Genomic DNA, 15658 nt, shown 5'->3' on the forward strand with positions numbered 1-15658 from the left:
TGGAGAGGCAGGATGGCACGAATGTTGCCGCTTCTGGAATCCAGCTGCGTGGTTTCCCATTCCTTGACTTCCTGGCTCCGTGGCCTTGGTTTCCTTATCTGTACGGGGTGGGGGAGGGGGGAGGGGGGAGGGGGGGCCAGAATGGCATTGCCTCACGGGCTTTTGGGGGTGGAAGGAGATAAATGTAGGGGAGGGCACGTTTTATTTCGTTTTATATCTTGTTTGTTTGTTTGTTTGGTATTTGCCACCATCAGCTGTTTGAAGGCAAGAAGCTGGAACTTGGGGGTCCGCGCACGGAGTGCGTGTGGCTCTGGGGCCCAGGGAGCAGTGAGTGCCAAGCGTTTGCCCCTGGCAGCCGGTCCGTGTCCCTAGCGACGGGGTGGATTCGTACGAAGCTCTGCCCCTTTCTGCTTTCTCGCCGTGGCGGGGGGAGGGGGGCTTTGGGGGCGTAGTTTCACCTTGTTTACGGTCATGTTCTTGAAAACTCGGGGTGCGCGGCGAGGGTGGTGGAGAGGGTGTAGGGGTGAGGTCAGAAGAGCTCCATGGGACACCCGGGCGGCTCAGCTGCTTGAGCATCAAGTTCTTGGTTTCGGCCCAGGTCAGGGCCTCACGGGTTCGGGAGTTCGAGCCCCGCGTTGGGCTCCGCACTGACGGTCTTGAGCCTGCTTCGGATTTTCTCTCTCTCTTCTTCTCTCTGCCCTTCTCTGACTCATTCTCTCTCTCAAAAATAAATAAATAAACTTAAAAAAAAAAAAAACAACAACGAACTCCTGGCTTCAGGTCAGTGGTAAGTTTCTGGAACCATCCGAAAGGCCTCCCCGGGCGTCGTCTGGTTCCCCCAGGGTGGGGTGGGCGGCCAGCTGGTTTCTCCCCTTGATGTCTTATGGAGAAGCTGGGGGCATCTCTGTATGCTCAAGTTCCCGAGGGGGCTCCAGCATTCGTGGGGTTCTGGGCTCCACCCCCAGATGTAGGGCACAGAGCAAGGCCACTGTGAGAAGCTGGGTCAAAGGCTGGCTGGCCCCTGTCTTCTCAGTGTACCTCCCTGCCCTGTGACCACTTCACCCCTCCTCTCCCTCCCTCCTCCCCCCTCCTCCTCCCTCCTCCTCTCTCCATTCTTCTGCAGCCAGTGTTCTAAATTCTTCCAGAAGTTGAGTGGAACATCTCTGGGCAGAAGCAAGAACTGACCTTGAGGAAAGGGAGGGTCCTCGAAGCTCCAGGGGCCGGCTGGCTTCTCAGTGGCTTCCTCTCCCCGGGAGCTGGCTGAGAGGAGATGCCATGAAAAGAAGTGAGCCTCAGTTGTCCAGCAAACGTACCCCGGGCACCCAGCCCCCCTGCACCCTGCACAGCACGGGCACTCAGTGCATGTTCGTGAGGGGATGACCAGCAGAGGCCCACACCCCACACCCTCATACTCTGGGGACTGGGATCTGGAGCATCGCCTCAAGCCCCGCTCCTTCCCTTAGGGCAAACCGAACCCTCACTAGAGTTATTTTGAGGGTATGTGCTTATTTTTAAAACACAAGATTATTTTGAGGGCATCCGCTTTATTTAAAAAAGAAAAAGCATGGGAATTTTGCATTCAGCACCATAATATGCCCCTGCCTTTAAAGACAAAACTTGTGGCCCTCAGAAAACCTTGGGTCAGCTCCAGGGAAAGGACCTTCATCTGTGTTCTGGTTTCCTGTCTCTGTGGCTCATTCAGCGACATTTGGGGTAGAAAACGCATGGATCGTCAGGTTTGAGGGGGATGCTCACGGACAGTTGAGTCTTCCCCTCCCCCCCCCCGCCCCTCCCATGTCTATATTGTGTGAGAATATAGGCACAGAGAGGTTAAGTGACATGCTCAAGGTCACACAGCTGGTAAGCAGCAGAGCCAGAGTTTGAACCCAGACAGCTTTCACCACAACGCTTGCAAAGTTGCCACTTGGGTGAGCCCTGTTCCTGTCTACCCTGTTGCATTTGTGGCTAGACAGCTGGGGCAGTTTCCCGGACAACTGAGACCCACTTCCTTCCACGGCATCGCCTCTGATGACGGTCGGCTCCCAGAGAGAAGAACCACCAAGGGCCCAGATGGCGCCTGGGGCCTCAAGAACCCTTCTACTGGGGACAGGGAAGGTTCTGCACAAAGGCACAAATTTTAGGGTTCCCCGGCTGGAGTCACGGACCTCTGGTCTGGGCTGGGTCTCTCTGGAAGGAAACAGTCTGTGTGCCTCTCGTCTGAGGCGCTTGGCCAGCCTCTTGCCCCGGGTGGTTTGGCTTCTGCCGAGCGTCCAACCCTCAGCGCCTGCGCCGCTGTCTGTGAGCCAACCGTGGGCTGCCAAGGATCTGAGAACTCGTTTCCAGAAGAGGCAACTGAGGCCCAAACATGATGTCAGAGGAAGAAGGCTGGTGTCCAATCCCGTGTGTCTGGCCGCCCTGGCTCAGGAGCTCAGGTGGGGCCTCTGCCCTGCCTCTTCTCTGCGGGACCAGGGGGCGCCTTCCAAGTCCATGGTCGCCTGGAGGATCCACGCGCTCGTGGCTCAGAGAGGGAAAGAGATTGGTGTAGGTTCTCAGAAGGTTGGGAGCAGAGTGTGACCGGAAGCCATGTCTCCCACTCGCCTGGCACCTCATTCATCCCTGTCGCCCTCAGGGGAACATTCGAGGACCGGGGTTTGGGCGGGAAAGACAGAGCTGCTCTTCGGGTCTCAGTTTCCCCTGATGTCGAACAGGGGGATTGACAACCCCAGCCCACTGGAACCTGTATGTGGTGAAGTTTTTACCAAACAGAGAGAAAGAGAGAGAGAATGCAGACAACAGAATGAGTTTTTTCAGAAAGTGAGATGTTTTCAGCTGAGGAAGATGAGTCTTTGTCCCACCGATTTTTGTTGGCGTTAAATACCGTCTCTTTTCCGAAACGGCGGGGGCGGTAAAGGGCAATTTTAATTTTGCGGTACCCTCACTTGGCGAACACGGAAAGGTGGGAACTCTAAGGCAGTCTCACAACTGTTTGGGAGATGTAACTGGCTCACGAAACCCCAAAGTTTGCAGTTCACTGAACTAACGCGGTCTCTTGGGCTCCTTTGAGCTCAGGGACAAGCCAGGTAGGCGTAGGAGTGGCTGAGGTCATGTGATTGGAAAGAACCAAGAGACTGGGCCCTGGGCATGGAGGTGAGGGTTCCGGCAGCTAGAGCCAGAGCCGGACCGCAGAGCCGGGAATGTACCTGGCACGGAGTAGTTGCCCATTTTGGGCAACGGGGTGAAATGGTTCCCATGTGAGTGTTCAGCACATGACTCAGAGTCAGGGCAGTGGGGAGAGAGAGAGAGAGAGAGAGAGAGAGAGAGAGCGCGCGCGCTGGGTTCTGAGTTGGATATCTGTCTTCAGTCGGATTTCCCCAGAGCAGAGCCTGAGGCAAGGATTTGGGTGAATGTGAGGTTTTGAGGATGTGCTGTCGGACAGAGTTGGGATTAGGGAGAGGCAAACGAGGTAGGGTCACGCAAGCTTAGAGCTGGATTCCATCTTCATTTAAAATTTTGATATTTTGCTCATCTTGTATCTTATGCTTTAGTTTAATTTTTTTTTAAGTGTATTTATTTTGAGAGAGAGAGAACGCATGTGCATTTGAGCAGGAGAGGGGCAGAGAGAGGAGGGGGAAAGAGAGTCCAAAGCAGGCTCTGCGGTGTCAGCACAGAGCCCGACACGGGGATCAGTGCCACAAACCAGGAGATCATGACCTGAGCAGAAATCGAGAGTCAGATGCTTAGACAACTGAGCCACCCAGGCGTCCCTAATTTCGCTTTGTGAAAATATGGAACTAAAGTATTATTTATCTTGATTAGTAAATTGCTTGGCACACTCTTAAATCTACGTTCAAGGACAGAGCAGGGCGGGAACCCAGCAAGGATGTGGTCTCAGGTGGAGACTTTTCTTAGCCTGATCCCATGGGGAGCTCTGGAGCCTGAATCGCACCCCAGTCAGTTGGAGGGAGGCAGCCCCTGCTTAGCCGAGGGCAATTCCCAGGAGAAGGGGCCAGCTGTGAGCCGTGAGCATCTAGTATTCTCTGCAGCGGTGGGATGGGTGCCCTCAGCTAGTAAAGGGGATCTGAGCTGGACACCCAACACCCACCACAGTACTCTTTGTTTTTCTTTGAGAGACGCCAGTAAAAAATTTGAGTCATTTTTAGGTGCTTTTGGCTGTCGGACTGTGTTTCTTTGGCGATGACTGTGCTAAAGCCTCCAGGGCCCAGCTTCTAGTCCTGTTATAGAATGGGTGAATGAGGGGCACCTGAGCGGCTCAGTGGGTTGAGCGTCTGACTGGATTTCGGCTCAGGTCATGATCCCAGGGTCATGGGATCGAGCCCCATGTTGTGTCCAGTGCTGAGCGTGGAGCCTGCTTAAGGTTCTCTCTCTCTCTCTCTCTCTCTCTCTCTCTCTGTCCTTCCCTCTCTCTCTCTCTCTCTCCCCCCTCCCCTTTCCCGCTCACACATGCTCTCTCTCTCTCAAGTAAATAATAATAATAAAGAACAGATGAATGAATGAATGCTTTGAGCAGGGAGGGTGTCCTGGGTTGGGGCAGGGGAAGGTAGGCGGAGCTAGCGTGGGTAGGGGTGTGGCCTGAGGCATGAGCTCATTCCAGCTTGGAGGATGGGAGCAGGCTGGAGGAAAGCCACAGTGGGTCAAGTGTCTGTGATCCTGGCCAAGGAAGGAAAAGCAGGGGGAGGATAAAGTAGGAAGGAGAGGGCTTTGCCCCTGGTGAAGCAGGCAAGTAGCGAGGGTCCCGGGAGGTAGCCTGGCACTCTGGATTCTCCTCAACTGGGAAGCTGAAGGAGTTGTAGACCCTTGAGGCCGGCGAAAGCACTGCAGACTAGATGTGATGTTAAGTCCCAGGGCTCAGAGAGAGAGAGAGAGGCACAGGCTTTGTTCCCTAAAAGGGGCTCCTTCTGGGATTTTAGGGTGACACCACGGTCCACACGTTCTTGCTAAAACTCTGCCCCTGCTGCACACAGTGCCTGAGTTTACACCGTCAAAGCTTTAAATCCGAACTTAATCCGTGACCTTCTCCTCCAGCCACCTGGCCCGAACGTGCCCAGTTCTCATGCCTCTGAGCCTTGGCGTCTGCTGTGCCTGGGCTAACTCTCACTTGTCCAAGTTTCCCTTCTCCCAGGCAGCCTTCCCTGACTTGGTAGCTGGCGTGGGTACCATGCCTGTGTGTTCTCCCAGCACACGGGGCTTGCTGTGTTGTGATTTTACTCCTTATCTGCACCCCCCGCCCCCTGGCTTGGGGTTTCTCCGGAGTGGGAACTACATCTTTGTATTCCCAGCTCTTGGCTGATACCTGGCAGATCGTGTGTGCTCAGTAAGGTTTATTGAATGTATGAATGAGAAATGTGTGATCTGTCGTCAGATATTTATACCCTAGTGTGAAAGAAGCTCCGAGAGGAGTTTTTTGTTTGTTTTATGATCCTACTCCCTCATGACTGTCCCACATTCGTGTCTGGGGCAATATAATTCAAAATAGCCTAAGAATCATAATCGTATTCAATAACGTACTCCTCTTATCTAATTCTAGTACCGACTCTATTTGGTATGTACTCTTACTGCTCCATTTTGCAGAGGGAAACTGAGGCACGCGATATTTAAGCGACCTAGGTAGTAGGTAGCAGAGCCGGCATTTGAGCTCAGATGTTCTGGCTCCAGAGCCTGCTCCCGTCACGCTGAGGTGCTGACCACGGGTTTGGGTTCAAGTCCTCACTCCTCCATACGGTAGCTGTGTGGCCTTGGGCAGGTTGCTTGACCCCTCTGGGCTTCTGTTGCCGCAACTGGGAGACGGGGGTGGTAATCAGGGCTGTTGGGAGGCTGGAACAAAGTGAGCGAGGGGAAGGGTCCTGAGGGCTGACGGTGACGGTTCCCACGGCCAGCTGGTGGTTATACACTGCGGGGGCTCTTGGAAACCTGCACCAGTGGAGACATTGCCAGGGTTCTTGTCAGAAGGGTGAGAAAGCAAGGAGGAGGGAGACAAAGGCCCCTCTGTGAGCCACCTGGGGCCCTTCCTCTGGGAGGCGAGTTAGGAAGAAATGAGAGCCCCGTAGGGGGAGACGAGGACTCCCGCCTGGGAGTGGGGCGGGTGCCATGTTGCCTGCCAGGATTTGTTCTTCACGAGCAATGGGTGGAAAATTACTTTGGATTCTTTCCTGAGGGGGCAGGAAGGCTAGGGCCAGTCCACAGAGGGGAGAGGGCTCTCTACCCGCCAGGAATGCGATCCCAGTTTTATTTTAAAACAGAATAGAAGCAGAAAACAACTTTAAGTTGATGGTGGCTTGGGGCCGCTCATGGCTGCCTAGCCAGTTCTAGAACACGACTCTTCACAAGCTCAGGCTCCAGCCTCGGAGATTGGGGATAGCAGCAGAAACGTGCCAGCTGGCCCATCACTACCCTGTTCTCTGAGGAGCCTGCCTCCTCCAGCTTGACTGGCTTCTTTTCTGGGAAACCAGATCTATCCTTTGGGGTTGGCAGGGGGGCCTTGGGCACAAATCTGTCTCCCTCGCGCTGCAGATCGTTTCATACATCTGCAAAATATATTCCTGATCCCTGATCCCCACAGCGGCCCTGCGGATGGTTTCTCCCTCCCTCTGATAAACATGGAAATGGAGGACCAGAAGTTGGAACATCTGGACAGTTAGGAGAAAAACCAAGATTTCTCATACCACAGACATGGCTTGGGCTCTCTGGGGACTAACAGTCTAAGTAGCTCTGAAGCATTTTCTTGATGAACTAAAACACAGCACAGCCAGTGCAAAGGGACAGCTGAAAAGTTGTTTGCTCTCCTTGTGACACGGAGGAAGGGCTTGAGAGCCCCAGACAGTTTTGGGAATAAGTAGCAAATGATACACACACACACACACACACGCACACACACCCACACGATTGATTGCAATACTATGTAACACATATACAACAATGAATCGTAGTAGTAAAGAGACTGGAAACAAGTGCTCAAATCCAGGAGACTGGTTCAGTAAATGATGGCAAGACCAACAATGGAGTACTATGCAGCCATCAAAAAGGATAGACACTATACTGATGTGAAATGATCTCCAAGGTGTACTGCTAGGATAGACAACTTGCAAAAATAGTGTGTGTAATATACTGCCTTTCATGCAAAATGGGAGAGAAATTAGAATACACATGTATATTTGCTTAAAGGAACCAGAAGGGGATAGGAGAAACAAATAAAAGCCGATGATAGGTCCAGGGGAGACTGAGTGGATGGTGACAGGGTAAGAATGAGGATTTGCCTTCTTTTTTTTTTTTTTTTCCAAGATTTTATTTTTAAGTAATCTCTGTACCCAACAGGGGGCTCAAACTCATGACCCCGAGATCAAGAGTCACATGCTCCACTGACTGAGCCAGCCAGGTGCCCTGGATTCGCATTCCAACTTTTAAATAATTTTAGATGGTTTTGAATATCGCCAATTAGATGGAGTTGTGTTGTGTAGTCAAAAATTTAAGTTACAAAAGCCAAGGGACAATCACGCACAGTTGCCCATTAGGCTAGTGGTTATTATAAAGTATTATTTAAACTGTAATCCTTGTGACTTTTACCGTCATGATCCCCTTGACCATCACATGAACACACGTAGGGTTGTAAACCGAGCTTTGCCTGACTCCAGCTTCCTCAGTGTCACAAGGAGAGGGTTCCTTCTGGCCTACTTTGAACCTAGCCTGAGAGGGTCCTAATTGTGTCTGATGCAGGGCCTGCCCTTCCCTGTAGCGTCCATTTCATTCTGGATGCTGGGATGTGTTCCTGGTGCCCTTGGCCCCCTGTGGACACGGGTGGTCAAGCCAGTTGACTTGTGTGTCTCTTTCCAAGAGAACAAACTTGGTGAAATGTTTGTAGGAAAAAAAATGTGTCCTTGTGGGCTCTCCTTGACCCTCATATCCAATGAGCAGAGAGACCTTCTAGAGAATATAACTGAACAGCCATATGCTCGGTCAAGAAAACAATCTTATAGGGCTTTTAGCCAGTGGTTTCTCTGCCAGGACCTCCCCAGACACGGCTTCCTGTTGAGATTTATTTATATATATATATATATATATATATATATATATATATATTATAAATATATAAATATTTATATATATATATACACATATATATACACATACACACACATACATATATATATGACAATAAATTATATATATAGTCAAATATATATATATATATTATCATATATATGTCAATATGTATATTTGACAATAAATTATATATATAATTGTCAAATTGGTTTCCATACAACACCCAGTGCTCATCCCAACCTGTTAAAATTAACCGAAGACATTGATGAGCTGCCACTGCATATTCTGATCAGCGTGTTTCTATGTGGCTCCAGCCTTCCATCCCAAAGCCGAGGCCCCTCACATTTCTATCCCAGAGCCGAGGCTCACACCTCGCTCTGTAGCTCTCCGGTCTTTGGGAAGTTTGGAAATACCCCAAGGCTGCCCTTATTACGCTCCTAAACATGTACCCAAATACACCAGAAAACACCCACGTGCCCTCTACTTCCCAGGCTGCTGTGGACCACCCCCCGGAAGGATGGCCATTCGTGGGGTCCCCTCCTTGGCCTACTCTGGGGTGGGCCCGTCAGGACTTCACGGACTTTCTCAGGAGTCAGGCAGAAAGGTTGCTTTCAACCTTTTCCCCTTCTGTGTGTCTGACTCTGAATCTCTGTATTTGCTCTGCCTTAGTCCTTCTTCCCCCGCCCTCACAGTTTAGAGGCTTCTGTTACCTTCTCGGTCATTCTCTGTCTCCCCCTCCTCCCCTCCTCTCTGTTCCTCCATGTCCTTTTCCCTCTATGTCCTCTTCCCTTGGGGTTTGCTTGGCCGCCCTTCCCTCCATGCAACTCCTTGGGTGTCTGCTGCGATCCCCTGCTCCCTCCTCCCCACTGAGATTACCCCCACCCCCACCCCACCAAACCCCTGCCCTGCTGGGCCTGCAGTGGAGAAGACTCTTCTCCCAAATCTCCCCGAGAGTGGAGGGGCGGGTCAGCCACATGGGGCTCAGTAGGGCCTGCGCTTGGTTTAACGTTCTGCCGTTACTGGTCTTGAAATTCTTAGTACTTCCTTTTTTTTTTCTTTTTTTTTTTTTAATGTTTATTTTTGAGAAAGAGAGAGAGAGAGAGAGCATGAACAGGGGAGGGGCAGAGAGAGAGAGGGAGACACAGACCCCGAAGCAGGCTCCAGGCTCCGAGCCGTCAGCACAGAGCCCGACGCGGGGCTCGAACCCACGAACCTGAGCCGTGGTCAGTTGCTTAACCGACCGAGCCACCCAGGCGCCCCTGGCATGGACCTTTTCAAAGAGTAGCCACAGCCTCTCTGGACCTCAGTTTCTTCGTCTGCCAAATGGGGATCATGGGAATGTAATGACCCAGACGAGTGCTCAGCACGGGGCCCAGCATACGTGGGCCGGCAAGGCCAGCACTCAGGAGCTTCTGGCTTCCCTCCCTCTGGGGCGGAGGAGGGGGTGATTTGTCAATAGGAAAACCGTATGATTTATTGTCCAAACTGAAAGGGGCGTGTTGAGATCCGAGGCACAGGCCGAGGTGTAGGGTCACCATGTAGGGGTCGTGAGTGCCTTTATCAGCATCCTGAACGTGGTAACAGGGGAGCGAGCATCGGGGAGCCGGCGTAACCACGCCCTGGGCTGGCCTCCAGCTGGGAGACCGCACGACTGGGTTCTAGCATTTGCCGCAGAGAATGGCGTCGCCCTCGCCCTAGCTAACAACGTCGGGACGTCAGGGAAACACGATCAGCGAGAAGGCCTTGAAGGCCGCGCAGTCCAGACTCCCAAACATCCTAGAAACGTCTTCCGATTAAGCCAGCAATACGTCGGCCTGAACGTCTAGCCACTCCTTCCCGGGCACGGCGGGGCAAAGTGGCTCTTGCCGAACCCCTGGCGCGGGGGCCGCCGTCTCGAGGCAGCGAGCATTTGACGGACGCCCGTCCAAAAACACGCAGACCTCGAGGCTGCGGGTCCACGAGGACACCGATCGCCCCATCACACCTCGTCCTTTCTGCCCAGACCGCTGGAGAGAGTCCTTCTTGCTCTCCGGCCCCAGGAGGGCTCACCGTTCCCCGCCGGCTGGGTTTGTTTTTCACCGGGGGCACGTGACGGCCGGAGCCGGCTTCCCTTTCCGAGATTAGGAGTCTGGGCGTCCCCTGGGTGGCCGACCCAAGCTCCGTATTTAGGACATTCCTTATCGTCTGCATTTTTCTCCTCAGCCCTGGCTCCGCTTTCTGTCTCCACCCACGTTCCCTTCCTCCTTTCGCTCTCATTTTTAATTTATGTTCCCCTGTACACGTGAGCCTCTTGGGAGACTTTTCTCCCCCACCGGCCCCCCCCCACCCCACCCCATCCCTTCTGGACCACGCCACAGTGTGAGCAAACAGACAGACAAACCCGCAAGCCAAAGCCTCCTGTAGCCCTCCTCCTTCTGCTTGGAGACACAAGGGTCCCAGCGGGTGGGGGGGGCTGGAAGGCGCGAGGTTAAGAACGATGCAGAGGAAGCGGTGACCAACGTGAGAGTGAGGAAGTCGGCCGCCCTCGTCCGGGGCAGGAGGTGGCCGGCTGACCCTGTGTGACTCCGGGGGGCTGAACCGGGCTCCAGGTGACCATGTCAGGTCGCTCGGGAGTCCAGCTGAGTCCAGAAAGGAAGAGCTTTCTAACGGCCCCGTGGGTCTTTCTCGAAGTTCCGCCGGTGGAGGTGGGGAGGAGAAAGAGGAGTGACCTGTTCTGGAACATGGCAGAACCCAGGGAGAGTTTATTTCTGGTTCTTTTTCCGGAGCGTTGACTGGAGGGCCCGGGCGTGGGCTCCCCCCGTTTCAAGGCCAGGCGATCTGGCTGGCGAAGGGCACCCCTTGATGGTGCCCGTGTGATGCTGTCTTCTGCCTGTCTCCCCTCACCCCCCACCGCCACCCGCCCACGAGGTAAGCGCCACCAGACACGAGTCTTCGCACGCTTCGCTGTCTGTGGCATCCCCACACCTAGCCGGGCGCCTGGCACACCACCGAGCTTTGTCACATTCATCGAATAAAGGCCACAGCTTCCGGTGGCCGAGCCGGAATGCAACCTCAATATTGTCACCCTCCAGAAATAGCTGTCTGTAAACATAACAGCCCAGGGGCACGTCTGTCGAGTCAGGATCTTCACCTACAAAAGCTGACCAGCCCATCCTGCTTTGCCTGGAACGTTCTGGAAGCCCCGCCTCACGGGATACCCCCAAGCTGGATGACTGGTCTCCCTGCATTGGGGATCCCGAGGTGGGTCTTTACGTCGACCCACCTTGCGGATGAGGACATTGCTCCCTGGCCCCGGGATCTGGCTCCGCGTCTGCCGGGCGAGGCTTAAGCTCTCGGCGCGCTGAGTTACTTTCTTTTTCCTGTAACGTGAGGGCGGCAGCCCCCTCGAGCCTGAAGCCTCTCCAGCAACGGCTTTTAAGATTCTGGAATTTCCTCTGGGCTTCAACCAGCTGCTTTTTCCGTTGAGGGTGGAGGGGTAGTTTTCCCAGCAGGACCCTTCCGTAGGGCAAGGCTGGAGCTCTGCCTTGGGAAAGGTGACCGCGCAGTGACAGGGTTGAGGGGGAGGGCAGCCCGTGCTTCCTCCCCCCCCGCGCCTGGGAACAGGGTGGGGTCTCCTACTCCACCATCCTGGTTTGCTAGCAGCAGTGGCCAGCCCTTTTGTCAGCCGCCTGGGCTGGAGCCAGGGGGTTCCAAGGGGCCCCCAAGACCCCCGTGCCCAGGGCTGGCAGCCTGGCAGGGTGCAGCTGTGCGGCTCAGGGCTCCCGGATCTCTCCGGGGTCCACCCGCCTGCCCAGGAGCCCAGCGAGTGGCAACTGTGCCGTCCGAGGTGGGTGAGTCAAGTCACTGAGGGCTCTCGGAGGTGGGGCGGTGGATGTGTGGGACGCTGTGACCCTGCCAGCCCCGGGCACAGTTGGGGTCAGCAGGCATAAGAACACAGTGCTCTGTGCCCAGAGGGACCTCCAGCAGGCAAGTCACAGGACGCCAGGGACAGTCACCGTGACTGAAGATGTGGCTCCTCTGTCAGAGCGGCCCAAGCTCGAATCCCATCTCTGCCCCTTCCTAGCTGTGGGGCTCTGGGGCTAGTGGTCTTGCTTCTTTGAGCCTCAGTTTCCACTTCTGCAAAATGGGAATGAAAAGCCTGCCTTGTTGACGGCTTGCTCTAAGTAGAGGTTGGCACCTGAGAAGTGGGGGTTAATGTCATCACCCCAGCCTCTCACTTTCTGTCCCTCTCTGCCGAGGGCAGAACTCAGAGACCCAGAGACAGGTGAGGGCTTCTGAGTCACCCTGGAGAAGCTTGCTAGTGAGACACGAGGCAAGTCTGAGGCTCGAAGGCTCATCACAGCCCTGCAGTGGAAGGGCCGTCAGTCCCTCGGGGGCTTGGACGCACCGTGATGGGACAGAGGGACATTCTCACCAGTCTTGTGGATTGCCGCTGGGGTCCGTTAGAACAGAACCAAGCTCCAGGCGTGGCTGCTTATCCCGACCCTGTTCCTTTCAGAGTCTAGTTTCGACATCTGTTGCGTGGGGAGAATAATTCCCTCTCCTCTGGGGGCTTTGTCCGGCTACGGGGAGAAGAGGAAGACCAAGCCCAGCCAGACGCCTGGCCGTCCCAGCACGAGTGTCCTTTCTTCTCGTTGTCACTGCTGGGGACAGGGCAGCCTGGATCCGCATCGAGTGCTCAGTGAGGCTGGGAGGAGCTTAGGGAACAAGACAGGGGCACCCCAGGCAGAGGGGATCGGCCAGAGTCAGAGCCTAGAGGTCTCGAACACCATGCTAGGGGGGCACTGGGCTCCTGGAGCCTGCGGGAGCAGATTGGTTTGGAAGGACTTGGGCTCTGAAGTACCCCCCCTCCACCCCCTCCCCCCAGTAGCCCTGGGCCCTGCAGCCCTGTCCTGGGTCAGTGCCCCTAGGTTGCTGACATCACCCAGGCTGGCCAAGGGGGACAGATACTATTGCTTACACACCGGGGCCCTCTTTTCCTCTCTCTGTGGCTGTTCTCCACCGGGTCTCCTGTTTTGTGCCGCCTTTCCCCCTCTCGCTGTGTCCCACCTCCACGCCTTCGTCCCTGCTGTCCCCCAACCCCTCCAGGATATCCCCTTCCGCTGAGACTGCTTCCCCCCTCTTCCCCTGCTCCTGCCACAGCCCCATAAGGGGCGAACACCCCATTCAAACCCACTTCTGCAGCTTCCTGGCCGGGCAGCCTGCGGCAAGTTACTTAACCTCACCGAGCTTCTCTTTCTTCATCCGTAAATGGCGCCAAGAAGAGTTCTAACTTCAAGACTGATGTGGAGACCGAGTCTGTTAATGTGTAAACGCCACACACATGACAAGCCCTGGAATGGACGTAACGAATTTTATGGCGTGTGCGCCGTGGTGTCGTATATGCTGTTGAAGGGGTCGGGGATACAGCCGTGAACAAACAGACCGAAGCCTCTGCCCTCAGTAAATGTCAGCTCCGATTTATGCGTCTGTTTCCGTGACTGTTCTTTCCACCTGCCCGCAAGGTGGGACAGCGTCCGGTTCCTCCGAGCCTCAGACACCCAGCTCGGGGGCTGGCGTTGTTTGCAAAGTGAAGGCAAGTTCTCTGATTTGGGGATTCCCTTGCCATTCCTGATTTCCCTGGAGAGGTTATGGCACCTGAGGGAGCCCCTCAAGGGCAAGGGACGTTGTAGGGTCAGGCAAACAAGTCTGCGAGGCCCTCAGTCTCTCTCTCAAGCTGCCGCCCCTTTAGGGGGCTGCGCACTCTTGCAGGGAGGTCCCTCCTCAACTGGGGGATCCCGGAGCTGGAACAGCTGCATGTGAGGCAGGTGTGTCGCCGGTGACAGAATCCCAACCCAACTGGCTAAAGCAGTAAAGGAAATCCATTGGTTGAGGGAACCCCTACGTGTAGCAAGGGTTTGGGTGTGGTTGGTGTTTCCGCATCTTTGAGGTCGGCCTTCTTCTGTGTCGGTCTCGTTCTCTGTTAGAATCTGCCCAGGTGGTGGCAAGAGTCCCAGGGAAGACTCTCATTGGCCCACTCTAAGCCCTGTGCCCCATTCCTGAAGCAGTCATTGGTGGCCAGCGGAGTGGGATATTCTCATTGGCCAGGCTCAGAGCAGGGGGTGGGGTCATCTCCTTCCAAGCCCTGCAGCCTGACGAGACGGGTGGGGTGGCTTCTGACAAAGAAGCAATGGACAGGCCCCTCCCCAAATGGATGCACGAACGGGCCCTGTCTGGGAGCACGTGGAAGGGCAGAAGGTGTCTTTGGATTCCAGGGGCTGCTAACCAAAAGCTTGGGGTTTGCTCACGGCTACCAGGAAGGGGTGCTTCTGGAGAGAAGGGCAGCATTTCTGCTGTTGTGGGGGTGGGTGCACAATTTTGACTTATTTGGATTCCTTTCTGGGACCATACGCCTAGAAGGAGAAGGGAAGGGACATCGCCAGGCCCCTGCTCGGTGCCCCGCACTGGGCTAAGCTCTGCATGCTTTGTGACGCCAGAAGCAAGCGTGGGCTTTGGAAAGAAACTCCAGAGAGGTAAGCGAGGAGGAACAGACTGGACGCCTACATCCAAATCCTGGTTCTGCCACTTCCTCACTGTGTGGCCTTAGGCAGATTGCTTGACCTCTCTGTGCTTCAACTTCTTCACCTTAACAATACCCATATTCAAATGGGATCGATAATACCCAATGTTGCTCCTGTCTAGATTAATTAGCTAGATCATGCTATATTAGCAAATTAGCTAAAGTATTTCGAACAGTGCCCGGTGCACTGTAAACTTCCAATAAATGTTAGTCATGGTTTTGGCCCGTCTTGGCTGCTGTAACCAAAACGGCAATTGACTTCTCACAGTTCCGGAAGCCGGGACGTCCAAGATCAGGGTTCCTGCAGATGTGGTGGCTGGAGAGGGCCTGCTCCCTGGTTCACATCTTCTCTCCGTGTCCTCAGATGGTGGAGGCAGGGATCTCTCTGTGGGGTCTCTCATAAAGGCACTCACCCCGTTCGTGGGACTCCACCCTCATGACCTAATTGCTTCCCAAAGGCCCCGCTTTCTAACACCCTCACGTTAGGGATGAGCTTTCCACATATGAACATTGGGCGGGGGCGGGCAGGGGGGACGACACAGACCTTCAGTTTGTAACAGGTCATTATCATCATTACTTCCTTTACTGCAGTTCATTGGAGGAGGGGAGTAGAAAGTGGGATTAATGGTGGAATTCAAGGCATGGCAGCAGGGTTTACCAGGCACCGGTTCTGGGGGCGCGGAGGATGCCCTTCTGGAATCCAAAGTTCAGACCCCCAGAGGCTGCTCCTTCATTTGCATCCGTGCTTATCTCCTGGAGGGGGGGGAGGGTCGTCTTCAGACTTACCTGCTTCATACACCTGTCCCAGGATGCGCATCTTTTGGAAGCGGCTGGTTCCGGCTGCCTGTTGGCATTGCCTTTCTCTCTCCCCCCCTCTCCCCACACCCCCGTGTTGAAAGGCCCCAGGCCAGTGAGACCCAGAAATGAGGAGTCAGCATTGTCATGGCAACCAATTTTCATCTGTGGCTTCAGGGCCTCTGGGGGCAGAAGATGAGTCTCGGCCCCTAGGACTGGCCAGCGTGGGCCTTTCTCCGTGACCTGGCT

The 15658-nt window shown here is 54.6% G+C and overlaps 1 protein-coding gene across 3 annotated transcripts in view; it reads left to right on the forward strand.

The window, feature by feature from the left end:
- CMKLR1 (chemerin chemokine-like receptor 1) overlaps nucleotides 1–15658 on the forward strand; it is a 48588-nt gene that overhangs the window by 13718 nt on the left and 19212 nt on the right. Inside the window, exon 1 of one of the 3 annotated variants that reach the window (XM_049619211.1) lies at nucleotides 11397–11881. The exons of the other annotated variants lie outside the window; for them this stretch is intronic. The gene's annotated coding sequence lies outside the window, so the exon portion shown is untranslated. Of the gene's footprint in view, nucleotides 1–11396; nucleotides 11882–15658 lie in introns of those variants that run through there. 3 annotated transcript variants of the gene reach the window in all.

Source organism: Panthera uncia, assembly GCF_023721935.1.
Source record: "Panthera uncia isolate 11264 chromosome D3 unlocalized genomic scaffold, Puncia_PCG_1.0 HiC_scaffold_8, whole genome shotgun sequence".
NCBI classification, from domain to species: Eukaryota; Metazoa; Chordata; class Mammalia; order Carnivora; family Felidae; genus Panthera; species Panthera uncia.